Source organism: Rhinopithecus bieti, unplaced genomic scaffold, assembly GCF_001698545.2.
Source record: "Rhinopithecus bieti isolate Rb0 unplaced genomic scaffold, ASM169854v2 scaffold_5626, whole genome shotgun sequence".
NCBI classification, from domain to species: domain Eukaryota; kingdom Metazoa; phylum Chordata; class Mammalia; order Primates; family Cercopithecidae; genus Rhinopithecus; species Rhinopithecus bieti.
The window spans coordinates 1948373-1976209 of record NW_016805666.1 but is presented as its reverse complement, the minus strand read 5'-3'; the positions used below and the strand labels follow the sequence as shown (position 1 = coordinate 1976209).

Below are 27837 nucleotides of genomic sequence, written 5' to 3'. Positions count from 1 at the left end.
AGAGAGGGAAGACAGAAAGACAAAAAGACAACAGAAAGGCAGAAAGAAAGACATTACCAAGATGGTTTGAGCAACGGCAGCAACTTAGGAACAAGTGTTCCCTGTGCCCGAATTCCAGTCTCACCAAGACTGCTGCTCGAATAACTACCTCTTGCAGGTATGTGTTCTAAGGTCTAGGCTAAAACTCCAGTCTCATGATTCTACAGTCATGACATGTAATGTTTGGCCAGCAACACGCACATTATGGTGCCTCACCAAGTCACATGTTAAAAGTGACAGGAAACTTAAAATCAACTTGATGCGGCAGAGAGCAGAAGCAAGACAGACACAGTGTGGAAACGCATTCGCCACGCACTGCAGGGTTGCTGGTGGCATCCCCTGCTGTCATAATGACCTTCTACAGGAAAAGTATTTAAACATCCACCTCTACTGCCCAGAATATAACGCATTCCAGGAAATACTCTCTTGCTGAAAGCTACCCAGATTTATTTTTAATGGCAGAGGACAAGAGTGGTTTCAATATTAGCTTCTAGGAAAAGGAAGAGATAAAGAGAGAAAAAAGTAAGATTTAGAGATCACCGGGGAAAAAAAAAACAAAGCACTTCTATTACCCTTAAAACTCATCTGAGAGAGGAAAAAAAACATAAGGAGGACTCAATAGCCCTTTATTAGCCCTCTGTTTAGTGCTCTAAAGAGAACTCCATGATTCCTCTACAGACTCCAACATTTGCTGCCTCTGTCATTCCTATTCTTCCTGCCTCTCACTCAGACAAAAGAAGAAAGCCCCCTTTGACATACATTTATTAGAATGGACTCCAGGGCTTCCTCCTCTGTTCATTTTATATACAAGACATGGATACTATAAAAGCCTCACTCACGTATCTACTACTGCTGGAACTTGGGTCCCACCTACAATAACAGGCCTCCGAACGGTCTGAATGGTGGCTAGAGGACGGAAGGAAACAAATATGAGAAATAAATAAAATGTGCAGCTCCAACACTCACTCAGTCTGAGGAGTCTTTTCCCCTTTTCTACTAGGTCAAATTCAAATTCTCATAACAGTGCAGGTTCCAGATCAAATTCCTCCTCCAGAAAGTCTTCCTTGATTTTCTCTCCACTTAACTCCAATCCCAGCCAAAACTAACACCCTTCTCCTCTAATGACTACAAATTCCTCAACTCTATCTCTGAGTGGTTTTGCATGTCTATCTCCAAAAAAAGTTTTCTGCATTCATTGTCACCAGCCCCATTCTCCCAAAAAGGAAACCCCGTAAGTGTAGAAGCTGTATTTGGTTTAATTCAACAAATACGAAGACAAAATTTGCCTAAAAAACAAACTAAGGCAAGTATACAAATATCAAACAAGAAAGACTCTATTAAAGACAACAAGACAGGGATAGAAAAAAGATTCCAGGACAGAAGTTAAGCAAGTCTGGGTCAGGTATGAAACTAGATATGAAGACCTCCAAACATAATAAAATATATATATATATTATATATATATATATTTTTTTTTTTTTTTTTTTTTTTTTTTTTTTTTGAGACGGAGTCTTGCTCTGTCGCCCTCCGGGCTGGAGTGCAGTGGCCGGATCTCAGCTCACTGCAAGCTCTGCCTCCCGGGTTCACGCCATTCTCCTGCCTCAAAAGCCTCCCGAGTAGCTGGGACTACTAGGCGCCTGCGCACCTCGCCCGGCTATTTTTTTTGTATTTTTTAGTAGAGACGGGGTTTTTCACCATGTTAGCTCAGGATGGTCTCGATCTCCTGACCTTGTGGATCCGCCCGTCTCGGCCTCCCAAAGTGCTGGGATTACAGGCTTGAGCCACCGCGCCCAGCCTAAAATATATTGACTGAAAAGAATGGAGACAGCTAACATTAACTGAGCATAAACAATGAGTCAGGCAGGGCCTTAAACATTTTTGGTAATAACTCTTAATCCCCAAAGTAATCCTTGAGGTAGGTGCTGTCATGACCTTCATTAGGTGGGTGGATGATGAGGTAAATGAACTGCAGAGAGTCCATGCAACTTGCCCAACCAAATGGCACTGCCTTCAAACCTCGGCCAAGACAATCCAGTTAATGTGCCTGACCATGCTTCTGCAGAAGACTGCCAACATCCTGCCCAAAGGAACAAGGGCACAGCACTTTTTTTTTTTTTTTTTTGAGACAGAGTTTCACTCTTTCGCCCAGACTGGAGTGTAGTGACGCCATCTCAACTCACTACTACAACCTCCACCTCCCGGGATCTCTTCTGCCTCAGCCTCCACAGTAGTTGGGATTACAGGAGCCCACCACCATGCCTGGCTAATTTTTGTATTTTTAGTAGAGATGGGGTTTCACCATGTTGGCCAGGCTGGTTTCAAACTCCTGACTTCGTGATCCGCCCACCTTGGCCTCCCAAAGTGCTGGGATTACAGGCGTGAGCCACTGCGCTCAGCCCAGGACACAGCAGTTTCTAGAGTTCAGTCGAAAGAGGGCATTTGCGAAGAGACCAAAGACGTAAAGAGCCCATACACCTAGGAAAATGGAAGGGTAAACATCATGCTCTAGGGACCTGAGGTGCCTTTATGGAAATATGAAACTCCTACGGTTTTAGAGGGAAAGAGTGAAGCCACTCATCTGGCTGCAGCCTTTTCTAATTTACCTGATTTCCTCAAATTGGAACTCACTCTTTGCTGAGAGCAGTGAGGCTGAACCTCTAGTTGTACCGTAATTTTGTGAGAGACAGGACTGTGGTTCTTACCTTGACAATTAGCAGTTGAAATGCTGATGCTACCTTCATGATAAATCCATGTGCATTCTCCTTCCAGAAAAGGTTAAAGGCTTTTTAGCAAAAAACTGGGTGTGAAAATCAAAACTTGAATGGTGAAAGAGATCATCATGTGGGCAGTCTTAATGACACTTAATTCTCAGATGACAAATTCTGTAGTAAACAACCTCTTGATTCTGTGCAAAATATTTTTAATTTCATGCCCTGCTAATCACACAGCTGTTAAATTTCCCTTCCCATCAGCTGTAAAATAAATAAATAAATAATAGATAATAATTGTAATAATAATTTAAAAAACAGTTGGTCCTCAAACAAAATTTGAGCCCTAATGAATTTTCGCATCTGGAGTGAATAATGTAGTGGATAGTGAAACTGTCTGGATTCAGTTGATGTGAACTTACATTACATTATTTTAAAGTATCAGAATGGAAGGCTCTGATCATCAAAAGCTACTGACATGCTGGCCACAGAATGTGGTTTCCACTGCATCCTCAGACATACCTAGAAGCTGACATGGTATTCTAACAGATTTTAGCAACTTATTTTCTTCCCCAGTGACCTTATCTCTTCTCAGCCACAATGGGCACTATACACACAGGAGTACGGACTAGACATGGTATTGTGAATTTGATGATTCAGAGCCTGAAGAAGAGAAAACAGTGTGTTCATATTGTAAACACGTTGACCTAATCACTACAGGGAAATAAAAAGAGGCTATCTTTAATGCTGCAAATAAAAACAAAAGCTAAGGAGTAAAGGATGGAGGGGGATGTAAAAGTATTAGGAAACAAGAGAAGGAGGACGCCCAAAGGAGTATGGCAGTGACAGTGAGGCAACGGTGCAGGAGAGAGAGGCTAATGGCCAGGAAAGAACATTCCAGAAAGAAAGTGGCAAAAAGGATATCCAGTAAAGAAGAAGACAAACGGGCGGATCACGAGGTCAGGAGATCGAGACCATCCTGGCTAACACGGTGAAACCCTGTCTCTACTAAAAATACAAAACTAGCCGGGCGAGGTGGCGGGCGCCTGTAGTCCCAGCTACTCGGGAGGCTGAGGCAGGAGAATGGTGTAAACCCGGGAGGCGGAGCTTGCAGTGAGCTGAGATCTGGCCATTGCACTCCAGTCCGGGCGACAGAGCGAGACTCCGCCTCAAAAAAAAAAAAAAAAAAAAAAAGAAGAAGAAGACAAACAAACACAAAAGGCAGTAAAATAAGCATAGTCAGATGGATCAGGATATCAGCATAGAATCTTCAAAGGAGATCTTTTCATATTTCTATGTATCTCTTTTCCCAGTTTAAGAAATGCCTAGTGTATTGAACACACTGTCCCTTTATCTGGGATGTTTCTACCCTAATTGCATTTGCGGACATCCTTTTAGTCGTCAAAAGGAATGTTCAAATACCACCTCCTTCAGGAAACCCCTCCTTCACACTCACGCCCACAGAAACCCTCCTTCGGGCCCACAGCCTACTATCTGTACCTCTCCTTTGTCGCACTGTACATTTCGCTTGGTGCAAAAGCTAGTTATTTACGTGTTTGTGTCCCCTATTGAACAGTGAACTCTGGGAGGAAAAGAAGTACATTTAGCCATATTATCCCTTGGTGGCAGACCTAGGCTTTGCAGAGTAAGCACTTGAAGAATAGATATGTTTTCTTAAGAAAACCTAGAGGAGCCGGGCACAGTGGCTCACGCCCGTAATCCCAACACTTTGGGAAGCCAAAATGGGCAGATCACTTGAGGTCAGGAGTTCGAGACCAGCCTGGCCAACATGGCAAAACTTCATCTCCACTAAAAATACAAAAATTATCCTGGTGTGTCGGTGGGCACCTGTAATCCCAGCTACTTGGGAGGCTGAGGCAGGAGAATCACTTGAACCAGGAGGTGGAGGCTGCAGTGAGCTGAGACTGTACCATGGCACTGTAGCCTGGGCAACAGGGCGAGAGAAGGAAAGGAGAGGAGAGGGGAGGGGAGGGGAGGGAAGGAGATGGGTGCAAGGGGAGAGGAGGGTACCGAGGAGGGTGAGAGGAGAAAGGAGCGGTAAGGAGAAGGAGGGAAAGGAGAGGGAGAGAGGAGGGAGGGAAGGAAAAGGGAAGGAAGGGAAGGAAGGAAGGAAGGAAGGAAGGAAGGAAAGAAGGAAGGAAAAGGAAGGAAGGAAGGAAAGGAAGGAAGGAAGACGAGGAGAGAGGGGAGGGAGAAGGAGGGAGGGAGGAGAGGGAGGATGGAGGGGAGGGAGGAAGGGAAAGAAGGAAAAAACTAGAGATGGCCCTTTTTAGCACTTTTGTGATAGAAAACATAATTTTTAGGATTTATAAATTTAACAAATTTAACCATAACAACACCGTACAACCCCTATAAATGGCAACCACTACTACTATTTCACGGCTCTTTTCAAGTGTACATGAGAAGTTCAGAATATGAAAGTAATATTAAAAATCTTTATCACAGTTTATTTGAAGAAAAATTATAGTATAAATATAACATTGTTCTTCAACCTAAGCTTACAACTATTGGTATGAGAATCATTTCCAGAAACCTAAAAGAGCTTTCCTGAAATCTCGACATTCGTCAGTTCCACCACTCTTCCATAGTTCATTAAAAACAAACAGCACTTCTTTCATGCCTCATCATTAATGATAAAGCAAATGAGTCAACTGTATAGAAACAAAGAAAATACCAACAGTAATTTACTATTAGTACCACTGCATTTGCATAGCACTTTATACATCCCCTATCTCATTTGATCTTTTTCATGAGCTTCTGCAGTACAAGGAAATGGAATAATCATTTTAGAGACAAGGAAATTCAAGTCCATAAGATGTCCAAGAACACACAGCTAGTAAGAAGTTATGGCAAGATGTGATTCAGGATTCGAGAACTTTTCATCTAAACTTTTGTACATTTATGCAAAGCTGTCTCTCTTATCTAATAAAAGTGTTTACCAGGCTTAAGAGGTAGAGGATGGAGGCTCTGAGGTTCACATAAATAAGAACTTGTCGAATTCAGGCCAGATATGGTGGCTCATGACTGTAATCCCAGCACTTTGGAAGGCTTCAATGGGAGGATCGCTCGAGCCTAGGAATTCAAGACCAGCCTGAGCAACATAGTGAGACTCCATCTCCACAAAAAGAAAAAATAAAGTTATGTAATTCAGACAAGGTATCATATGGACTTCATGAGAAGAAAGAGAGAGGAGGGTGGGAGAAAGAAGGGAGGAAAGGAAGAAGAAAAGACAAAGAGGAGAGAGAGAAGGAGGCAAGGAAGAAAGGAAAGACTTCGGACTAAGATAGCTAGTTAAATATCCTGGAAAACAGAGGTCTTGAACTATGCTTTAAAGAAGTGCTAATAAACATAAGTCCACAGAATGACAGTTTCAGCATCATCTGGGAGTGTAATACAAATTCTCCCACACTCTCTCAGGTTTACTAAACCATAACTTCTGAGGGTGGGATTCCGAATTCCGATGCATGCCAGGTTTGAAAAGTGCTCCTTCAAAGTTAAGGTAGGACCTGGGCAAACAGCAAGAAGGTAACAGACATGTACCAGAATGGGGGGAAAGTGATACTAACAGTAAGGAAGCCTAGAATCCAGAAAACTCAAAATATGTCAAGCAAAGAAGGTCTAAAATAATGGGTTGAAAAAGAGGTATCTTGTGAGAAACTGAGTCTAAAAAGCTATCCTAAAGTCCTGTGTTAAAGTGGAGAAGGCTGGAATGTGGGCAGAGCAGTGCAATATAAGCACGTGGACTCTAGAGTAACCCAGATCGAGTTTTAGGTCTTAAGGGGAGAAAGACATATAAACCTAAAGAACAAGAATATCATCATGCAATTTAGAGTTACAGGGGGTTGAGAGGCTCTTCAGAGGAGAATCTCATTACAATCTGGAGACAGATGAGTTCAGCAGACAAATAGGGAAAGGAACAAGGGAAAAGCTCAAGTTGTAAAACAACATGATCTATTCAGCACCAGCAAGCCACTCTGGATTCACTGTCCTAGATGAAGAGATTAATAATCCTGACTCCGTTGGGTAATTGAGGGGATTAAGTAAGGGAATTTGACATGACAATTCTAACAACCTGCCCAGCATGGAATAAGCACTTTTTACAGCCCACTTACTGCCTCTCTTCCTCTTTAGGGCCAATGCAGGGTAAAAGAATAAAAAAGATATTGAGACATCCCTGCAGCTAACAGAGCAGGTGCCGACTTTAACCACGTTTTCTGCTAATATGTTCTCAGGGCAGCCAGCTAGAGTTCTTGTGGTTGGCAACTCTCACCCGTAGGCACATTCTATTTCAAGAGCTGAGACTCCTTTACTTCCTGCTTCTCACTTTTACTTCATCAGAGGGGCTGCGGCTCCTCAAGTTTGTTACCTCGGATGCAGCTTGCTTTCTAACGGACACATAACAATTTCTGTAGGCAAATGTGCTCTAACTTCTTTCAAAAGGGGACTGTTGGCTGTCCTGAGTACGAACCAAGTTTTACTCTGACATGACCTGTGCTCAGCAGAAGCACAATTTGTTGGCAAGTTTACACAAATTAGTCCAGCTGGTTGGCTGGAAGAGGGCTCCTGAAGTGTGTCTTCTAAGGGATGTTAACAGGGGTTCGCTCAAAGCAAAACAACAAACCAGGTCTACAGTGAAAGAAAGCAAGGTGATTGCTGTCCTACAGGACTTCCTCGAAGACCTGGCATGTTAACACGCATTGTCAGCACCTAAGAGAGCACCAGAGGATGCAGCATTTTCCAGACTCATGTGGCCACTCTTTCTGGAGTGGTACCTCCTTGGACTAGTCTTTGTGGACAATGCATCAAAAAATAATGAGTTAAAGCATGACAAAACCAAGATTTTGCCCAGGGTTGACCTCCAGAGAGATTGTGAAGATGCTTTTGGAACGCTTTCATCTTCCCACTCAGATTCCTTCTCAAGGGCTTCCCTCCTTCCACCACAAGCCCTCTCCACCCCCCACTTCTCAGTGCACACTATTTTAGAAAGAATCTGCTAAACTCAACAGCATCAGATTGGCACCTCTTCCACTGTTTATTCTGTTTAATTGGAAAGCATCTCCCTTTACTATAATTCTACTTATTCAAGGCCAACCGAAGTCACTTCCGCGACGAAGTCTTCTGTGACTCCTGCCCCTCACCGTCATGGAAAGGATGGTTCATTTTTCTCCTCTGAAATTTCTCTGCAAGTTTCTACTTTAAATTATAGTTGTTTGTGTGTCGTCTCGCCTTCACTAGTTGATATACCCCTTCCCTAATCCTTTCACACCTAAACTCAGCCTCACAACGTACAGGAAAATAGAACAGGCAGCTATAATTATAATCACCATGGGGAGACAATATAGCTTCGTGGTTAAGAGAGAAGCTGCTAGAGCCAGACTACCTGAGTTCAAATCCTGGCTTTAGCTATTATATTATTATTATGTAACCTTGGGCAAATTATGTAACATCTCTGGTTCTCCATTTTTCATCTGTGAAATGCTGATAATAACAGTACCTTCCTCAGAGGCTGGTTGAAAGGAATAAGTGACGTAATGCTCAGAATGCCACCTAAATCTATAAGCATTTAGTAAAAGTCCCAGAGAGTTTAGAAGTGGCCATGTCAGAATTTTTCAGATTTATGTTGTTTTTTTCCTTCAATATGTTATCTTTCAAAATTGCTCATCCATTCATAATGGATTTATTGAGCTATAAATTAAGCCAGGTGTGACTGCAGCCAACTGAAAAACAAGACAGACAAGGCCCTGAATTCAAGAGCCTTCCACACTCTAGCCAGGAGAAAAAGAAGGCAGAAGGGGTTGATGTCGAAGTAAAATAAACAGAAAAGATAGCAAACACGCTGTTTTTTTGTTTATTCTCATGTCATACCCTCCAGCCAAATGATTTATTATACTATTCTATTTTGGCCAAAACTATACTCAGAATGCTTTCTGTTTTATTTACAACTGTATTTTTAGAGCTCAACATTTGTTTAGAATGCTTGCCTCATCTCACCAACTTCTTCAGAGAATGAACAAGGAATCACTCTAGAATTCTGCATAAATATCTTGTACACGGATTTTGGATGAAACCTTCCCAACCTCCAGCCTAAACCCAGGTGCATCCCCAGTGGCGGACATGTGACTTAAAAAAAGAATATTCCTAACTTGGCATGCAACTCCTGTTTCTGGGCTCACATAGTCTTTAAATTTGTTACTAGAGGAGCATTTTATTGTGAGAAAGAGTTCGGCATCATTCATAAAACTATAGACTTAACCACTCTCTCCCTTCTGGATTTCAGCTATTAAAAGAGTTGAATCTAATCTCATAGTTTGATTCCTGAGGAACTTTGGAAATGATGTTTCAGTATCTAGTAAAATAGCCATTCACCTTCTTTCCTGTCTTTAGGATAGGTTTTCTGTCATATTTTCTTCAATTTGATTTTTTTATGTTGATACATAAAGGCTTTTTGTTAGTGTCACTAACTCATGTCCCTTAATCATTTTTGTCCTTTTTACAGTGTCTACCTTGGTTTGTAAATTATAACTTTTTATGTTTCTGCTCCACCATGTCTGGGGACATACATATGCCATGCAAAGACAATCATGGTGGTGGTGGTTGCATGTGTATGGAGAAGAAGGGAGAAACTTGAGGATGGAAAGCAATGGAATGAAAAGTTCAAGTTGTAGGCATCCACCCTCCTCCCCAAAACAGTTGAAACTCTTTGGACTTAAGAAGTAAAATGTATATCCTTGACCAGAAGCAGTTGAAATTCCAGCCAAAGCTTTTAGACTTTCCTTTGCCTGTATTTCTCTAAATAATGGTCTTTGTCAACCCGAAAATCTGATAAGTTGGAAAGTAAGTTTATTAAAACTAAAATGATGCAAAGATTAAAATCAGAAACAAATGAGGTCTCAATTAGTAGATCTTATCTCATATTGAAGGATGGATGATCCTTTTCCACGGAGAGAACTTCCATAGTGGCCAGATTAGCCAAGATCTATTGACACAGTTGCCCACTGAATGCTTGTGGGAAATAAGCCGCTGACTCTAGATCATCTAAGCCAGTGATACCAACAGGTAGGCAGGTTAAGCAGTAGAACCTTTATTTAAGTGAAACAGTTTATAAAACTCTAAATTTTAACAAACCAATAGCAGAGCTGCTTGATTTGAAGGGCCCAGAGTCCTCACTGCCCACCCCACACTCCATCATTCGAGCTTCATTTCTACCCAGAACCCTAGGGCTTCTAGAGCGTAAGTGTAAAAATTCACTGATCTAATCTAATTTCACCCTTAAAAATTCTCCAGAAGAGGCTGAGGCACAGAGATTAAGTGTGATCCATGAACTAGTGAGTAGCAGAGCCAAAATCTTCCCTAAAGAAACTATGTTGCCTTTTCCACATATATAATATTTATGTTCTGAGACTCTGCCCTTTTGTAGGAAAAGAAGTCGGGATCATTAATGTGCCGAGAAAATTCAAAACGTGTCCAAGTTCAACGAATGGGCACGAGCAAATAAGGACATCTAACATCTTGGGAAACTCAGCTTGGAGAAACACAAAACATCCGCACTATAAGTTAAAGTTTCATTTGATGATTCTGCAGTGAAAACAGCAAAATTACAGAAAGTTTTTTAGCTACTATCCATAAATGTGTCAGGCACAAAATCAAACCACTCAAAAATAATGTGAAATCCATTCAGTTTTAAGTACAGCAAAACATAGCAGCCTTTGTGTGAGGTGTGGGAGACACGAAACTCAAATGTGCTCCTTGGGTTAGTAACTTAAGCTAGGAATTCATGAAAAAAGTGTGAGGAGCCTACGAGAGAGTGTTGAGCAAAAGACATTGTGAGACACATTGATAGAATAGTCATATGATTAACAAACTGTCACATCAAACTTTTCTACAACGTGGGAACACTTTGACACTTCATATTTTTAAGACTGACATTTTGATTCATTACTGTAAATAGCACTTTGGGTTAAATATTGTGACAAGGAACAGATCATATATATGTACATATATATGCACTCTATATATTACTTGTGTATATTTTTTCTAGCTCTGTAACATTTTATAATATATGAAACCTTTTCCTACATTGACAGTTTGAGCCATTATGTAAACAGGCTATTTCACTCCTAAAGTACCCATTTCTAGGATAAGTAGGCAGATGGACTTTCCTCATTTCTCAGAAAGTCTATAAAGCAGAGGGATTTCAAGAGTAATGGAATGACTTCTAAAGAGATTCTGAAAACTCCTGGTAAGTGATCTTACCAGGGCATTTTACCTTACTCCACCTGAGTTCACAAAATCATTATGACGATCATACATAAACTGTCTCTCCTAGCCGGGCCCGGTGGCTCATGCCTGTAATCCCAGCACTTTGGGAGGCCGAGGTGGGTAGATCACAAGGTCAGGAGTTTGAGACCAGCATGGCCAGTATGGCGAAACCCTGTGTCTACTAAAAACACAAAAATTAGCCGGGCACGGTGGCAGGCACCTGTAGTCCCAGCTACTCAGGAGGCTGAGGCAGGAGAACTGCTTGAACCCAGGATGCAGAGGTTGCAGTGAGCCGAGATCACGCCACTGAACTCTAGCCTGGTGACAGACACTTCTCAAAATAAAGAAAGAAATAATAAAAAAATAAAATAAATATATATACACATATATATATGTCTCTTCTGTCTTCAGGGTATTCCCAATCTACTAGAAGAAACAGACACATACATCTGAAATTCCAAAGCAAAGCAGACAGGTTTGAATTGAGGAAGGAACAACGCGATGCTTTTAATTTCCTTTTTGTTCTCTCTCTCTCTCTCTCTCTCTCTCTCTCTCTCTCTCTGTGTGTGTGTGTGTGTGTGTGTGTGTGTGTGTTTCATTGATTAATGTTCCCAGGGACGTTGTCCACTATAAACCGATTCAATTGAATTAAGCAAAGTGTGGGTATCAATGGGGGATGAAGAAATTTAGAAAGTTTACAAGAGTGCCTAGATTCCTAAGACAAAGTTTCTTCTGAAAGAAGCTATAAAGATAGTGTTCGGTTTCCAGCTAACTTCAAATAATATAATTGTCTAAAGTTTCGCTTTGCCTAAAACTGTAAAAGAAAAGATAAAATATCCATTCCTCCCCACTAAAAACCCAAGTTTCAATATCAACTTTTCTTTGGTAATTCCACAGTTATTATATACATTGAAAATACAAAAAAACTTTATTTTAAAAATCATAACGCCACCACACAGAGACACACATACAAAGTACAGAAATAGGCCCACATGCATCTTTGTCTTATGTATTCAACTTTCCCTCTGGACATTATGCCATTATTATTCAAATGATTCCCCTCCTTAAAAGCCTGGAAAGGTACAAAAAAGAAGCATGAAACCTGTATTTAACAAGATGTTACATTCACTACAGATCAGCTTTGCCTCCGTACCGAAATTTAAATTAGGCAATGGTGTTCTTCCTGACAATATACATTAAAAAAAGAAGACTGCTCAACATTTGTATGTGTGTGTGTGTGTGTGTGTGTGTTTTCAGAAAAAATGCAGAATGTTACCAACAAACCTCATCTAAATCCTATAAAAGTTAGGAAAGTATAATGAATATCATATAACGAATACGGCAAATATTGAGAAAAACCTACAGAACATCAATATCAGACAAAATCTGGGTTTTAGTTGTAGCATTTAAAAATTCCTGCATCCTGCTTTTGAAACCAAAAAAAAAAGTGGTCTAGTTTTGTTCTCAGCTTAATTAGTCAATTCATTTAGGGCAGAGTGCCTTTTTCTTTGTATTATATATGTGCCTAAATTTGTTAAAAGTTAAAGGAGTCTTACAAACTAGTTCAAGGCTTATTTCAAATTAAGGAAATTAAAGAAGACAGAAATGCAGTATTTTCCTTTTGGCTTACTGAAAACAAATCAGCTAAAGTGTTGCCCAAAGCATAACACCATTTAAACCTGAGGCCCTGCAATTCTCTTCCCAAACTCTTAAGGAGGTAGGTTACAACATAAAAAGACTGAAGACTCCTCAAAAGAAGGCTGAACCACTGCCAATGAAGTAAGACCTCTTTGGTATGTAGTGGGGGAAAGCAGAAGTAACATTACAATATTTGGAGACAGAAGATCTACTTGCAAATCAAATCTCCATCAGTTGTTCCTAGAGGTAAATTTGAGCAGTCAATTGAATTTTGTTTCTTCATTGTAAAATGAGGATAATAATAGACAGTGTATTGGGTTTATGAAAAATAATCACACATAGGAATTCTTAACAAAACCTAATTTGGTGAGAACATTGTTCCACAAAATCATTATTTGCCAGTTTTCACCAGCAATTAGTAAACATTTTTAGAGGTCATCTGAACCCAACTAAGTTCAACTCAACAAAAACTTACTGGATGCTCATCCTGTGTTTAGATCTCTTCTAGGTGCCTGATTAAAAGGCAGGGCAAGAATAAAAAGTGGAAAGGAGAAAGGCCCATTTAAGTCACAATTTCTGCTCCTGAGGACCCTGTAATCTTGTGGCGGAGACCACATTTCACATATAAACTACTGGAAAAATACTTGGCATTATAAAGTACTCCCAAAAAAGGATGGTACTGACAATGAATGGCTCTTGTGGAAGTTTTAGGTGAGGTCTTATGTGACGTGAGAAAAGGGTTCAGAGCAGTAAGAACATGGCATTATGATTATCCCCCTGCCCCCCACTTTAAGCACTCACTTCTCAAGGAACCCATCTGCGGAATGTGATAGAAACATTGTCCCCCAGAAGAGTTTCTCTGGATGGACATGCCCAGTGGCACCTTGGCCATTTACTCTGGGCTTCTTACTCCTCCTTCACTTTCCCATCCCTGCCTCTACACTGAGATACTCTCCACGTCTTCACCCTCTCTGCCCACTCCCAGGCGTGGCAGTGTCACCAGCCCATCCCACCGCAGCTTGCAGGGCTGAAGAGCGTGCTCAGGCAGGGCTCAGTGCTGCACAGCTGGAACACCACCAAGCAGGGAAACCAGACCTGACCTCCTCTCCCAGCCTTCTCTCTATGCACTCTGTGGCCTTGAGCAAGTCACCTGCGCACAATGCGCCTCACTATCCTCACACATCAAATGAGAATACGGGATACTCGCAAGCCCTTCTTGCTCCTCAACATTCAATGTCGGTGCCTGATCTACAGTTACCAACCATTTCCAAGTGGCAACTGGGGGCTCACCAGTCACACAGCTCCCGAAGAGGCACTGACGTGACCACATCAACAGCTTCTATTGTGGGGAAGGTCAGCGACTCCTTCAGAAAATAGCTGATCTAAACAGAGCCCAAGGAGTGTCATGGCAACACCGCTCGCAAGCTGCCAAAGGTGGGGAGGAAAAGCAGCCAATGTGTGCACAGCTGCCACATTTCAGAACAGCACTCAAACCTCGTTAATATCATCTTGCTTAATACCAAGTCCCATAGATCATAAGCTATTTTTATTGTGTATTTAACAGATTTGTGTATTGTCTTCCCTGCCAGAATTTTCACAGTCCAGTACAGAAGACTCTGCCATCACAGAGCCTTAAGACCTGAGGCCACCCAAGGTTAACTCAGGAGAAGGAGGAAGGGGAAGAAGCAAAATAGAAGAAAAATGACAAGGGGGGAGAAAATAATACACATTGAGGTCAAGGCTAGCTAGGGAAGAGGCAGGAGTAAAATGAAGTAAGTGCAAGTAAAAGCCAATGCTACAGACACTCAAGAATGAGGCACCCAGGTTGCAGCTCTCCAAAGACTCAGATGTATGTGTAGAAAGGAGAGTGGAAGAGCTCAGTCTTCTGGTACACTCGGGTGACCACAGGTCGCCCAACGCCAATTTTGATCACAACTTCTGCTTATTTTCACAGTCTCTACAATCCATATATCTTAGAAGAGTCATGCACGGTACTCTGTAGAGCCCTACACCCATGTTCTAGGATCTATCCACCACATCTATCCACTACCGGGTGCCTTTCAGAGCTTACAGGAAAGGGCTTCTGCTAAATGTCCTATTTAGAAACAATCTGTCTCTCTCATGGAGGAATGGGAATTCTAGCTTTTGATGACTGACCAAGCTAAACTATGTGAAAACACCTGTCACAAGGCCTGTCACCTAACAGACATGCAATGAATGTCTACTTCTTTCCATCTGTTTAATACAGCAGCAGCAGCACCTGTATCACCTTTATTCTTAGTGGTCTTCATAGAAACAAGGACTCCAGACAGAGCCTATAGCGTCCTAACAAGAGACTCAAGTGCCAACCATCTCTCCAGTGCTTGGTGAGATGTGGGCACGATTTGCAGAACTGCCACTCACTATGCAGGCAAATTTAAGTAAGTCATTTCTTCCTGGGGTGGGGGAGCTGGACTAGATAGGTTTCAACTTCCTTTCCAGTTTAGAAATCCTTTAAGCCTGTAAGTCTCATCTCCATCTCAGAAACAAGCAATAGGCAGAGAGAAAAACTACTGGAGAACATAGTCATATGCTTCTCTACTGAGCACTACGTCTGGGGCCCTATGCCAGAAGCTACAGGGAACTCAGAGAAGCAGTAAGTAATCTTTAAATTCAAAGCCCTTAAGATATATATTAGAGATGAGATGGGGGTGAAAACATGGAAAGATGGCAATACAAAATAAAGTTTAATTATAAAACAAAGTCCATTGCTAAGACTGAATTCCAGAGCCAAGGAGCGGACAGGGATGACTTGTGTGGGAGAAGGGGCACATGCTGCTTCCTCAGGCAGGAAAGCAAGACCCACACAGGCAAAATGGCAGGGGGTGTGTCTTATAAGAGCTGGCCCTCTGTGGTGGACGGGTGATCAATATCTGGGATAGTTAAATCTCTTATTTGTTTTATGTCTTAGATTCCCTAACATCCTATGGTTCATACATTAAAAACTAGAACAATAATGTCCACCTCACCTATCTTCATCATAATGCTCTGTGGATAGTAAGAAGAATATAAAATAGGTTCAGGAAACCTGGGTCCCAGGTCTTCCTCCACTGCTGCTATTCTAGTGCCAGGATTTTGCTAAGTGGATAACCTGGCTGTGTGACAAAAGACTTTGTAGAATTTCAGCTAGAGTTCTTGAGGTTTCTTGAGAACTATCTTGTTCAAAGCTCACATTTTGCAGATAGAGCCTAGGGTTCACCAAAAGGAAATGATTTCTCTCAACTACACATGTCTGTGATTGATGCCCAGTTCTTCAGACATGCCTGATATTTACCTGCTTCTGAGTTGTGCTGCAAGCTGGTTTTTGCCTACCAGAGACTTACTCTTCAAATCCTTGTAATATCTTATCAAAGTCCAATTATTTATCTTTCAAAGCCAACTCTTGTCCCTAGTTCTAAAAGAAACCTCCAATAGGGAAGAGTTTTCCAAATTCTGTCTCTCCCAAAGTATAATTACTGAGCTCACACATCACACCAAGTCTTGACTGGCCCTGAATCAAACTCACCTCCGCAGACCTGTCAGCTCCCTCCTTCAATTTCTTAGCAACCTACCTTGCTTATAGGTGTTCAGTAAATGATTACTAAGTCACATTGGTCTGAGAGCCACCGTTCGTGGACACTCAGCCAAGTATCTTCTAAAACATGCCATGTTGCCTGCCTCTGACAAGCCTAGAAGTGTGCAATCCCCAGAGCAAGCAAAATGGTTTCAGCCACCTCCAAATCCATCAAGCTTTATACTAGACCAGCTGAACATGCAGCAAAGGAGAAGAGGCATAAAGGAAAGGAGAGGAAGAGCAAAGGGCATGGACAGCAAATTGGATGAACAGCCATGCTTGTGAGCTCAGGAGCACTGGTATTATCATTCCAGTTTTACAAGTAAGAAATCTGCAGTGCAGCAATTCAACAGCTGGCCGAGGGCCTCATACAGAGTCCCTGATGGAGCTCACAGGTCTCAGTGCTGCCACCTTTTAAGCTACTGCTTTTACCACTGTGGTAAAATGTTGTATAGACAGTCTCAATACCTGCCATCAGTGGGGCAGGCCCATTCAATCTACTACAGAGGACAGGAGGCATCTGGAAAGAACGAGCCACAGAAGCTACTTACAGCAAAGGTTTATACTGAGTTTATACTCAGCCAGTAATGTCTGAGTGAAAGCATGGCAGAAAGATTGATGAGACAGCGCTGTGTGACTCCAGAGGCAATCCAAGGTACATATCAAATGGGAATTTTAAAAAATCCCTTTAAACACACGAGGACTCAGATGCCAGCACACGTCGCGATGGCCCCAGCCAGACAGCAAAGGCATATTGGCACCGCTGCAATTTGTCCATTCACCAATATGCTTCCGAAAAGCACCCATATGCTTTCGTTTAGCATCCATATGCTTTTTTAGCAAGGAAACTAAAATATTTCATTAGTTTTGAGTAATTAATAATTACTTATTTCACAATAGTCACCCTCATTAAAAGCAAAATAACTGATTAAGCTGCAGGATCCTGGCTTTCAACTCAGGCTTTTAATTTTTTTTTTTTTAATTCTTCCCCTCTAGGAATTGAGTAATAGGGTAAAGCAGCCAGTGTGGAAATATTCACACTACAGGGAATGAACAGTTATCACCCACAACCCAACATTCCTCTCGACTGAGACATTGTAGTTTAATGAAAAGAACATGGATTTTAGATCAGAAAGACTTAGAATCCAATCCCAGTTTGACCCCTTCTGAATAGTAACTTCTAAGGAAATGAAGGGTGTTAAAAAGATAAAGCCTGCTGGATCCCTTCAACCTAGTCTTCCATTATTCCCAAGGAGTGACTTCACAGCATCCTCACCCCCCGGACCCCGCTATCTCAAGGCATGGTACAACATGCCCCAAGAATGCTGGCAGCGTGCCAGTCATTGTCAGCAAGCCACGGCAATAGCCTTGAAATAGGGCAAGGGCCTAAATGAATGTTTCTCAAACACTAATGAGCATATGAACTACCTGGGGATCTTGTTAAAATAGAGATTCTGATTCAGAAGTTCTGGAGTGTGATCTGAGATTTGCATTTCTAACAAACTCCCAGGTAATGCTGATGCTTCTGGTCCTCAGACCAAACTTTGAGAAGCAAGAGCCTTACAAGTATCAAGATGAAGTTAGGAAATAGAATCTTGAAAAGCAGAACATCTGGGCCTGTCTCAGTGGGCTGTGATAAGGATTATTAATCAGATGGGTGATAATATTTCTGTATATTGAAGAGCACACTGGTATAGTATTGTTAAAAGGATATGGTTTCAGCCAGGCACAGTGGCTTACGCCTATAATTCCAGCACTTTGGGAGGCCGAGGCAGGTGGATCACCTGAGGTCAGGAGTTCGAGAGACCAGCCTGGCTAACATGGTGAAACCTCATCTCTACTAAAAATACAAAAAATTAGCCGGGTGTGGTGGCACATGCCTGTAATCTCAGCTACTAGCTAAGGCAGGAGAATCGCTTGAACCCAGGACGTGGAGGTTGCAGTGAGCCAAGATCACGCCGTTGCACTCCAGTCTAAGCAATAAGAGCAAAACTCCATCTCAAAAAAAAAAAGTGTATGGTTTCTACTATAGACAACAAACCTGAGACCCAAGTATATCAAGTAACTTATCCAAGGCCACACAACTAATCATACTGACTTCCAAATACAGGTTTATCTGCCTGTCAAGCCTATCAGTATGAGGATATGCCAATGGAAAGGTAGGAAATAAAAGTAGATACTACTGTAGATTGCTGATACAAAGCCTCGTTCTTGTTTTGCCATTATTCTCAGGAAGCCATTAACTTGCTGTGTGAATTTTACTAAGTCTTGCCCGTTCTAGCCGCCTCCATTTCTGCATCTGCAAGGTGAAGGTACTGCCATGGACAAACTCCAAGGCCTCTTCCATCTCTGACACTGCCTTTCACTCTTCTGGCCCCCACACGCACTCACAGTGGGTCATCAGGCGCTAAGTTTTAGCTTCACACATGTGGCAGTTATTACAACTTGGCAGCATCCAGATTCTAGCTGCTCACATGTGCATTTGTGCTGATCTGTGCATGGTCAGAAGTTATCTCTGTGAAAAGTCTCATGCTCAATATAATGGGGGGCGGGTCAGGGGGAGGGAAACAAAACAAATGCCCCAAAGCACTGAAATTTCAATTGAGTTGAAAACTCAATATGATCAGGGCACTATGACCCTAACTACTCTCCGTCTCCTCATCTCACTTACCAAATAAAGATATTGAGAGCACTAACCTGACAGAAGTTTGAAGAACAAGAAAAAAACTGAGTTATGCATAATGTGTTTCCTATGATTATCTAACTTTTTAAATTCTTTCTTAAGGAGCCAGATAAACATGTAATAAATTATAATACAAAGTGATTCACAATGTATGATCTTGTCCCTTCCTAAAATCCCATAGTACACATTCTCTGTATTCCTCTGGGGCCCATCTACCATTTTCTGCCAGAAATGTTCATGGTCTATGAACTTGCATCATTGTCTCTATTTGCCTTCAATGTTATCTCTGGAGGTATTCACATATTTTGGAGTAAATATGGATTTAAATCAAGACTTTATATTTATTAGCTGTAAAACTTTGTGCAAATTACTCAACCTCTCTGAGCACCTACAAGTGGGAAAACAATTTTCTATTTTATAGGATTATATATAATAATGTATTGAGATGTCTAGCATTTAGCACACTCTGGATTAAAATTGAATTTGAATGCATGAATGAATGAAGTAGAACAAGAGTTTCGATATTAAAATATCACTCAGGCCGGGCACGGTGGCTCAAGCCTGTAATCCCAGCACTTTGGGAGGCCGAGATGGGTGGATCACGAGGTCAGGAGATCGAGNAAAAAAACTGAGTTATGCATAATGTGTTTCCTATGATTATCTAACTTTTTAAATTCTTTCTTAAGGAGCCAGATAAACATGTAATAAATTATAATACAAAGTGATTCACAATGTATGATCTTGTCCCTTCCTAAAATCCCATAGTACACATTCTCTGTATTCCTCTGGGGCCCATCTACCATTTTCTGCCAGAAATGTTCATGGTCTATGAACTTGCATCATTGTCTCTATTTGCCTTCAATGTTATCTCTGGAGGTATTCACATATTTTGGAGTAAATATGGATTTAAATCAAGACTTTATATTTATTAGCTGTAAAACTTTGTGCAAATTACTCAACCTCTCTGAGCACCTACAAGTGGGAAAAACAATTTTCTATTTTATAGGATTATATATAATAATGTATTGAGATGTCTAGCATTTAGCACACTCTGGATTAAAATTGAATTTGAATGCATGAATGAATGAAGTAGAACAAGAGTTTCGATATTAAAATATCACTCAGGCCGGGCACGGTGGCTCAAGCCTGTAATCCCAGCACTTTGGGAGGCCGAGATGGGTGGATCACGAGGTCAGGAGATCGAGACCATCCCCTGGCTAACACGGTGAAACCTCGTCTCTACTAAAAATACAAAAACTAGCTGGGCGAGGTGGCGGGCGCCTGTAGTCCCAGCTACTCGGGAGGCTGAGGCAGGAGAATGGCGTAAACCCGGGAGGCGGAGCTTGCAGTGAGCTGAGATCCGGCCACTGCACTCCAGCCCGGGCGACAGAGCGAGACTCTGCCTCAAAAACAAAAAATAAAAATAAATAAAATAAATAAAATAAAATATCACTCAATAGTTTTGAGACATATACACGCCAAGAGTCATGCTACAAAATAAGCCTAACACTCACAGTACAACAACAGGTGATCTATGGGGAAAATCCAACAGCAAAAGGAAATGTATGTCACTCAAATGTCATCTCATACTTCCCACATAAAATAAAAACTTTTGTTTAACTCATGGATGGCCTTCAGAGCATCTACAAACCTCCTAAACTTGTTGATAGCATTTTCTGAAGTTCTGCATTTTCCAACTCTTTCATAAATTCATCTGAGTTTCTGAAAATTCCATAATCCTCACGTCTGCCCCAAACACAGACTCATGTGTATACAAGTGCGCACACACATACACACACGTACATTAAGAACTACTACTTTAGGCCAGGTGTGGTGGCTCACACCTATAATCCCAACACTTTGGTAGGCTGAGGCGGGTGGACTCGTGAGGTCAGGAGTTCGAAACCAGTCTGACCAATATGGTGAAACCCCGTCTCTACTAAAAAATTTTCAAAAATTAGCCGGAGCTGGTTGTGTGCAACTATAGTCTCAGCTAATTGGGAGGCTGAGACGGAGAATTGCTTGAACCTGGGAGGCGGAGGCTTCAGTGAACCAAGATCTTGCCACTGAACTCCAGCCTGAGTGACAGAGCAAGACTCTGTCTCAAAAAAAAAAAAAAAAAAAAAAAAAAATTACTACTTTAAGCAAGCCCCTGGACAGAAAGGGACTGTCAAATAAAAGAGAAAAAGTAGATTTAATAAAACAAGGCTGAAAGCTGCAAACATACTGCTTAGAAAGTATGGGTAGTGGAAATTATAATGATATAATGATGACCATCTCAAACCAGAAAACGGGGCTGTGAATTCAAGACCTGGCTTGGCTACAAATTCACTACCAGTCCTTGGGCAAATCTGAGACTCATGAAAATCAGAGTTGGGGTTCCTTTGACATCATCTATGCCACCCTCCTCCTCCCATCTCACAGATGGAGAAAGTGCAGCTCAGAGGAAAGTTAGGCACTCACTAAACTCATAGCAAATTAATTAGAGCCAGGATTTGAACCTCAGACTCAGTCAACCGATTTCTACTCTCCGAACCTCTGTACTGTGAGGTTCAAGGTAAGTACTTAGGTCCAATGTTCTCTAAGTAATCTTCTATCAGATGGGTAACAATTACTACACTCTTCTCCAGACCTGGAAGTCCCCATGTACATATGAGTTTCATTTTGGCAATGATTATACTAGCTGTTTCTCAGTCCCAGCCCATTCCTACAAGAATAAGGCAGAAGGGTCTGAAATGAGAGAAGGGTCTGAAAGGGTGAGAGACTCTGCTATTAATGCTGTGTAGTGCAGCAATTGGGAATTGCAGGCCTTCAACTAGACTTCATTGTGTTGGCTATTATTCTTCTGTCCTCTTGCTTATTAAATCCCTCATCTGTCTTATCTTTTTTAATGTTCCCCAACAATGTTCAGTAAACAGCCAGCTAGGAGATCATTCTCAGATTCCTTTAATTCACTGGTTCAGAAAAGGGCAGGAGGAGGGTGGAGGAGAGTGATGATGTCAGCAGCAAACAACCTCTTACAGGAAGAACTGCAAGGGAATCCACAGTCTTTTAATAAACACGGAGAGCAGAAGCTAGCCGGAACCCTCTGTGCCACATCTTCATGAAATTAATGAAGATACCTGGAGTCCATTTATGTTTTAAGGACATCTCACATCCCCATGGTGAAAATGAAATTGGTTTTGCCTGAAAATAATGACCTTTTAAGAACTAGGAAGCGAAAGGAGACTTTATAGAAAAAGATTTCTCTACTTAAAGATACAAGTATGGAGTCAGAAGAATTCTAGTCCGAGATTAGTCAACAATGCTTTAGACAAGTCAGATTCCCTCCCAGACACTAAAATCTCCATCTGTGAAATGAAAGAATTTGTTTAAATTATTTTGTAAAGTCCCCTCTGGCTGTGACATTCTGATCTCCTTTACAGATCCAATGATTTGCTCTGGAAAAAGCAAATAATGGAAGAAGCATCCACCTCTTCCTAACAGTCTTAATAGGGGGGAAGTTTACCAGATCCTCTCATAAGACCCCGATCAGGGAACAATGTCACAGAGTAAAGAAACGTGGGGGAAGACGGCTTTTCTTCCCTAACAAGGAATTGCAAGTTGCTGGGGTAAGGGACTACCGCTACCGGTGTATAAATGCCCATTCTTACAGTATACATAATGCAAGTCATTAACTGCATTTCTGGTATGTAAAAGAAGCAAAGGCTAAACAGAAGAATAACTGTTTTCCCACAGTGGCTGTGCAGTAGAGTCATAGGACTGTCCTGTGATTTTGGAAACACGGCACCAGGAGAGAGAAGGGACCGGCTAGGAAATAAAAACATATGTAAGAGAACATTTAACCAGAAGTAATGCCATGATCAACTGGTCCAACTTTGTCATTAGATGATGAAACAGACCTCATAGAGGGAAGGTGACTTGCCCAGGTGACATTACAGCTGGGATTAGAAAAGGATTCTCATGGCTTCTGGTGAACATAACATACAACACATTGCTTTGCTCCCAAAAACAATGTGATTCGATTCAGGTTATTACAAAATAATTTAACTTATAACTATTGCCTCTACCTCCACTTCAAAAAATGGTATTTAAAGCAGACTAGGACTGTTTCCACCAAATTATACTAAACAGTTCACTCTGGCAATATAGACAAGTGCATGAGATTTAATTGGGTATTATTCATCCTTGCTAATGAATCACCCTGTGGAAAACAGGGATAATCAACCGTCTACAAGAGGCCAGAAGCCTGTTCTCGTTCAAGCACAGAACTTGCCTATTAAAGAACATGAGGTATCAGCTCTAAATAGTAAACAGGGTATACTGTTTCAGATTCCATGGAGTGCAGCTTTAAATAGATTTGGTTTGGAAATGGGACAGAGAACACACCGCAGTCAGTGGATCAACGTTGAGAGCAGGGAAAAACAATGATTACACTCATTAAGTGGGTACCTGTTGACACATTTACTGTCAAGTCTAATTATTTATTGAAACTGTTATTCTTTCTTCATTACTGCCACTCATACCAATTATTACCACGAGATTATTGTAAATTTCTACAGCATGCTCCCAGAATATTTACTTCTCCTTTAGGCCAAACCTCCCAAAGGTTACTTGAGAGGTTTCTATTATTCCCTCTCCACCATTCCCCACCTCCAAAACATAACAAAAAGAGAAAGAGAGAAAATTCCTCTTTCTTGAGAGTAATTTTTATAACCTTTCAGGGCTTGATTAAAACTCCCCTTGATAGTTTCAAGATGGGTTTCTGTCGGGACAGGGGGTACAGTTAACTACTTTTCAAAGCTTATTCTATTAATATTTAACAATTAGCATTGGAGGGAAGGTTAGTGTGATAACTGCAGTTTCTAAACGAACAAGTTAGATCTCTGCCTCACAGAGCTGTCAAAAACTATGACAGTAGGTATCTACAGTACATTCTTTTCTGATATATTTATCTATAAAAATAAAACATTAGACATAAGCTTCTGCAGGGTTATTTTGTGGACTAGACAAGAAACAAAAGGTGGACAGTAGCCATTCTTACATTTTTCGCTACTACCTTTTTTAAAACAACCTTCTCTGTTTCTGTGTTAGTTTGCTGAGAACGATGGCTTCCAAACACCGCATGTTCTCACTCATAAGTGGGAGCTGAACGAGAACATGGACACAGGGAGGGGAACATCACACTTTGGGGCCTGTTGAGGGGTAGGAAGGGAGGAAAAGCATTAGGACAAATACCTAATGCATGCAGGGCTTAAAACCTGGATGACGGGTTTATAGGTGCAGCAAACCACCACGGCACATGTATACCTATGTAACAATCCTGCACATTCTGCACATGTATCCTATAACTTAAAGTAAAATAATATAAAACAAATAAAGAGAAAACTTCTTGGGTAAACTAGCTTATATTCCACTTGAAACATGAATAAATAATAAAAAAATAAAAACAATGTTCTTTTTTGTAGGAATGAGAATAACTTAAGTGGCTGTTATGTTTGATTTAATGATAGAAATTTCATAGTCCATACATAATCTACCTTTTTTGTGCATGTATTCTTATTAGCTTCGAAAATCATGTAAATCTAACACCTTAATTTCCTCCCAATTCTAAATTGTCTAAGTCCTACAAATTTGGGGCAATACCAACCAACTTGATTTTTCTGAAAGGTCTATGCGACTAAAGTCACAGCTGCAGTTCAAGGTCATAGATATCATATAGCAAAGGAAGTAACAAAATATTCAGCAGAACACAGGTATATAGTACTTCAAGTAATGATATCAAATCTTCTACAAAGTTACTATTCTACATATTGTCTACTTCACCTCTTTTTGGCTAAGTTCTGAAACATTACATAAAACACAGTAGAGCTCTTTAAGAAGTACAGATTCAGCAGATTAACTACAGGAGAAAAACTGCATCTGGTAGATTTTACAACTATGATGATTCCTTTAAAAAATTTTTTCCATTGGCCTCCATCTTCTTGGCAAACTCAAGACAAATGTATTCTTCTGCCAAGGATTGGTGTCCTTCCCAACAGTCCCCCAGGAGAGTGGCATTCAGATACAATGGATCCAAGGTTTCAAAAGACTAACTCAATTTTCTGTGTTCTTAGGATTTTTCTGTTGCGGCTTTAGATTCTAGCTTTTTGAAATGATTTTGTTTGGCAGCTAAGAGACAGTGACTGACCCAGCCAGAAATATTTGGCCCCTTCAGAGCCAGGTAACACTGGCAGCATAGTGTAGTGAAAAATGCACTCAATCAAGGGTTAGGAAACCAGGTAAAAAGTGCTCCTGCCACATACTAGTTGAGGATACAATAAAATAATGGGTAAGAACATTCTACTCCATTGCATTTTATGGACACTTAAATACATACACATTAAATCTGAATCATCTGTGTGGCCCAGATTTTTGGTTTTAGTATTAAACCTGAAGGGTTACGAATTAAAAGGGAAAAAATAAATAAATTAAAAAGACAAAAATAAAAGAGAGGTCAGCTCACTGTCTTGGCCATTTTTCAGTTCTTTTCCTCATAAAGTACCTTTGTATTTCTTCTATTCTTTGTATTTCTTCTAAAATCAGCATTACTGGGTCAGATGCCTATTAGTATTTCACAGACATGAAGACATGCCTCCTCCGTTACCTTAGATAGTTGGCTCCTGGAATGGACAATGGACACAAGGTTCAGCCAACTGCAATGCAAGTATCTGCAAATGAAATAAGTAAAAATTACTTCCAGACACCAAGCCTATATTTATTCATTAATAGTCATAACCTCTTATATCTACATAATGGTTTCTTGTTTCACAAAACATTTTCACATTCATTTCACCCCACAGGAACCCGATGAAGAAGCAGGAAGGGATGATTCTACTCACTTCATAGGTAAGGAAACAGAAGCTCGAAGAGGGACAGAAAGGTTGAGAAGGGAACTAACACCGTCCTCATGATTAACTTCACAGAAACCATATAAAATGAACATTATTGTCCACATTTTACAGAAGTAGAAACTGAAGTTCACAAAAAGAAAGTAATTCGCCCAAGATTATAAAGTTTAGTATCTGACAAGGCATGAATTTGGAGCCAAAGGCTGTGCCTGCTGGTCCAGTAATCCTTCCTTTCTACTTTAGTTTTTCCTGGGTTATTAGGCTGGGGAAAGACAAGGACAAACAATAACTCATTGTCTTAATTCACAAGGCTTGGTGAAGAGAGAAAATAAAATAAAACCAGCTATTTGATTGAAATAAGGAAATGGGAAAAGTACATAGGATTTCGAGCCAGTCAGATTTCCTTTTACCAGTGCCCTTAGGCAAGTTATTTAAACTCTATGAGTGTCAATTTCTTCATATGTACATGTAGATTATGATATATACTCCATAGCTAAAGCTGCCCTTAAACTTTTTAAATCAGATTTCTCTCCATTATTCCATACATATGGTTATAGAGAACAGCGATAACATTTCTTCCCATAAATTCATATTCATATGATCAAAAGATAACATTATAAGCACGTGAGGCAAGAGAATATCTCTGGCTGGAATATTTCTTTGACTTATGTCTCCTAATTTTAAAATACTGCAATATTAATCTATGTCACCCTCACATGACCTCATCTAAGAAGAGACAGCCCAAAAACTTTTAAGATTTTAACATCAAATGTTTCCTTGACCCCTCAAAAGCAAAACAGATACTGCTTTAGTTGAAAGACCTGCTGATGAATCACACATCATTTTCAACTTTGTGCCTATAATCATGCCCTGGGTTCAGAGAGTTGGAGTTTCCAGTAGACTCTAAGAACAAAGCAAATTTGTTTTAATAGAATGGATAGATTTATTGAGAAGACTTCTAAGGAGAGTTTTGATAAAATGTCCCGTTTACATAAAGGACTCAAATCAGGTTTGAGAAAAAGAACATGGATCGCTGCAATTATATCCGCTGAAGCTTAAAATAAAAGGCTCAAAAAAAAAAAAAAAAAAAAAAAACAAAAAAAAAAAAAAAAAAGAAAGGCATGATTGATCAGATCAGATGCCCTGCAAGAAACTTGTCATCTGCCACCAACTGAAAACATGATTCATCTTTTAACATCATGCTTTATTTTATAGCTTGAAAAATCACAATGACCATTATGTCTTAAACCATCCCCTTTATAACTCCAGTGAGACCTTATTACCCAAATTTTACCAATACAGAAACCAAACTTCAACGATCACATGGTTAACATGGAGCAGATAAAAATGTAACACTGTACCTTGATACCAAAATCAGTAAGCACCCTTCTACTACATGGTATAGCCTCCCAATTGGTAGTGTGCTATTTGAAGAGGGTAACTAAATAACTTCAGGAAAGGGAAACTGAGTGCATAGCACAGAAAATTTCATTGTCAAAGCACTAAAGCACACTTAGTTCTAAGTTGTGCTTTACTAGCAAGTGTAAGGAGAAAGAGTAGACTTCACATCTGTGGTCTAACCAGAAGGTGACACATTACTAAGCTAAGGCAAAAGGAGTGTTCGATGCAGTGTTACCATAAACTCTTTCTCAGATCTCACCAGGAAAGTTTCAAGATGCAACATCCCTGGGCAAAGTGTTGAAGCACAGTCATATATGCAAGTCTGTACCAGTGAGGTTTTGTGAAGAGTCTGATGCAATTTGACTGTGTCCACACCGAAAATGTCATCTTGAATCAAGGGTGTCCCCATGAGTCAAGGGTGATACCAGGTGGAAGTAATCCGATCATGGGGGCAATTTCCCCCATGCTGTTCTCATGATAGTAAGTGAGTCTCACGAGATCTGATAGATTTATAAGCATCTGGCATTTCTCCTGCTTGCACTCACTCTTTCTTGCCACCCTGTGAAGAAGCTGCCTGTTCCTCCTTTACCTTTTGCCATGATTATA

At 40.7% G+C, this 27837-nt stretch overlaps 1 protein-coding gene across 8 annotated transcripts in view; it reads right to left on the bottom strand.

Annotated features, from left to right (window-relative positions):
* Positions 1 to 27837, bottom strand: part of LPP (LIM domain containing preferred translocation partner in lipoma) — a 748953-nt gene that overhangs the window by 531234 nt on the left and 189882 nt on the right. For all 8 annotated transcript variants that reach the window (XM_017873421.1, XM_017873422.1, XM_017873424.1 and 5 more), the window contains one exon: positions 25587 to 25650. The gene's annotated coding sequence lies outside the window, so the exon portion shown is untranslated. The remainder of the gene's footprint in view (positions 1 to 25586; positions 25651 to 27837) is intronic.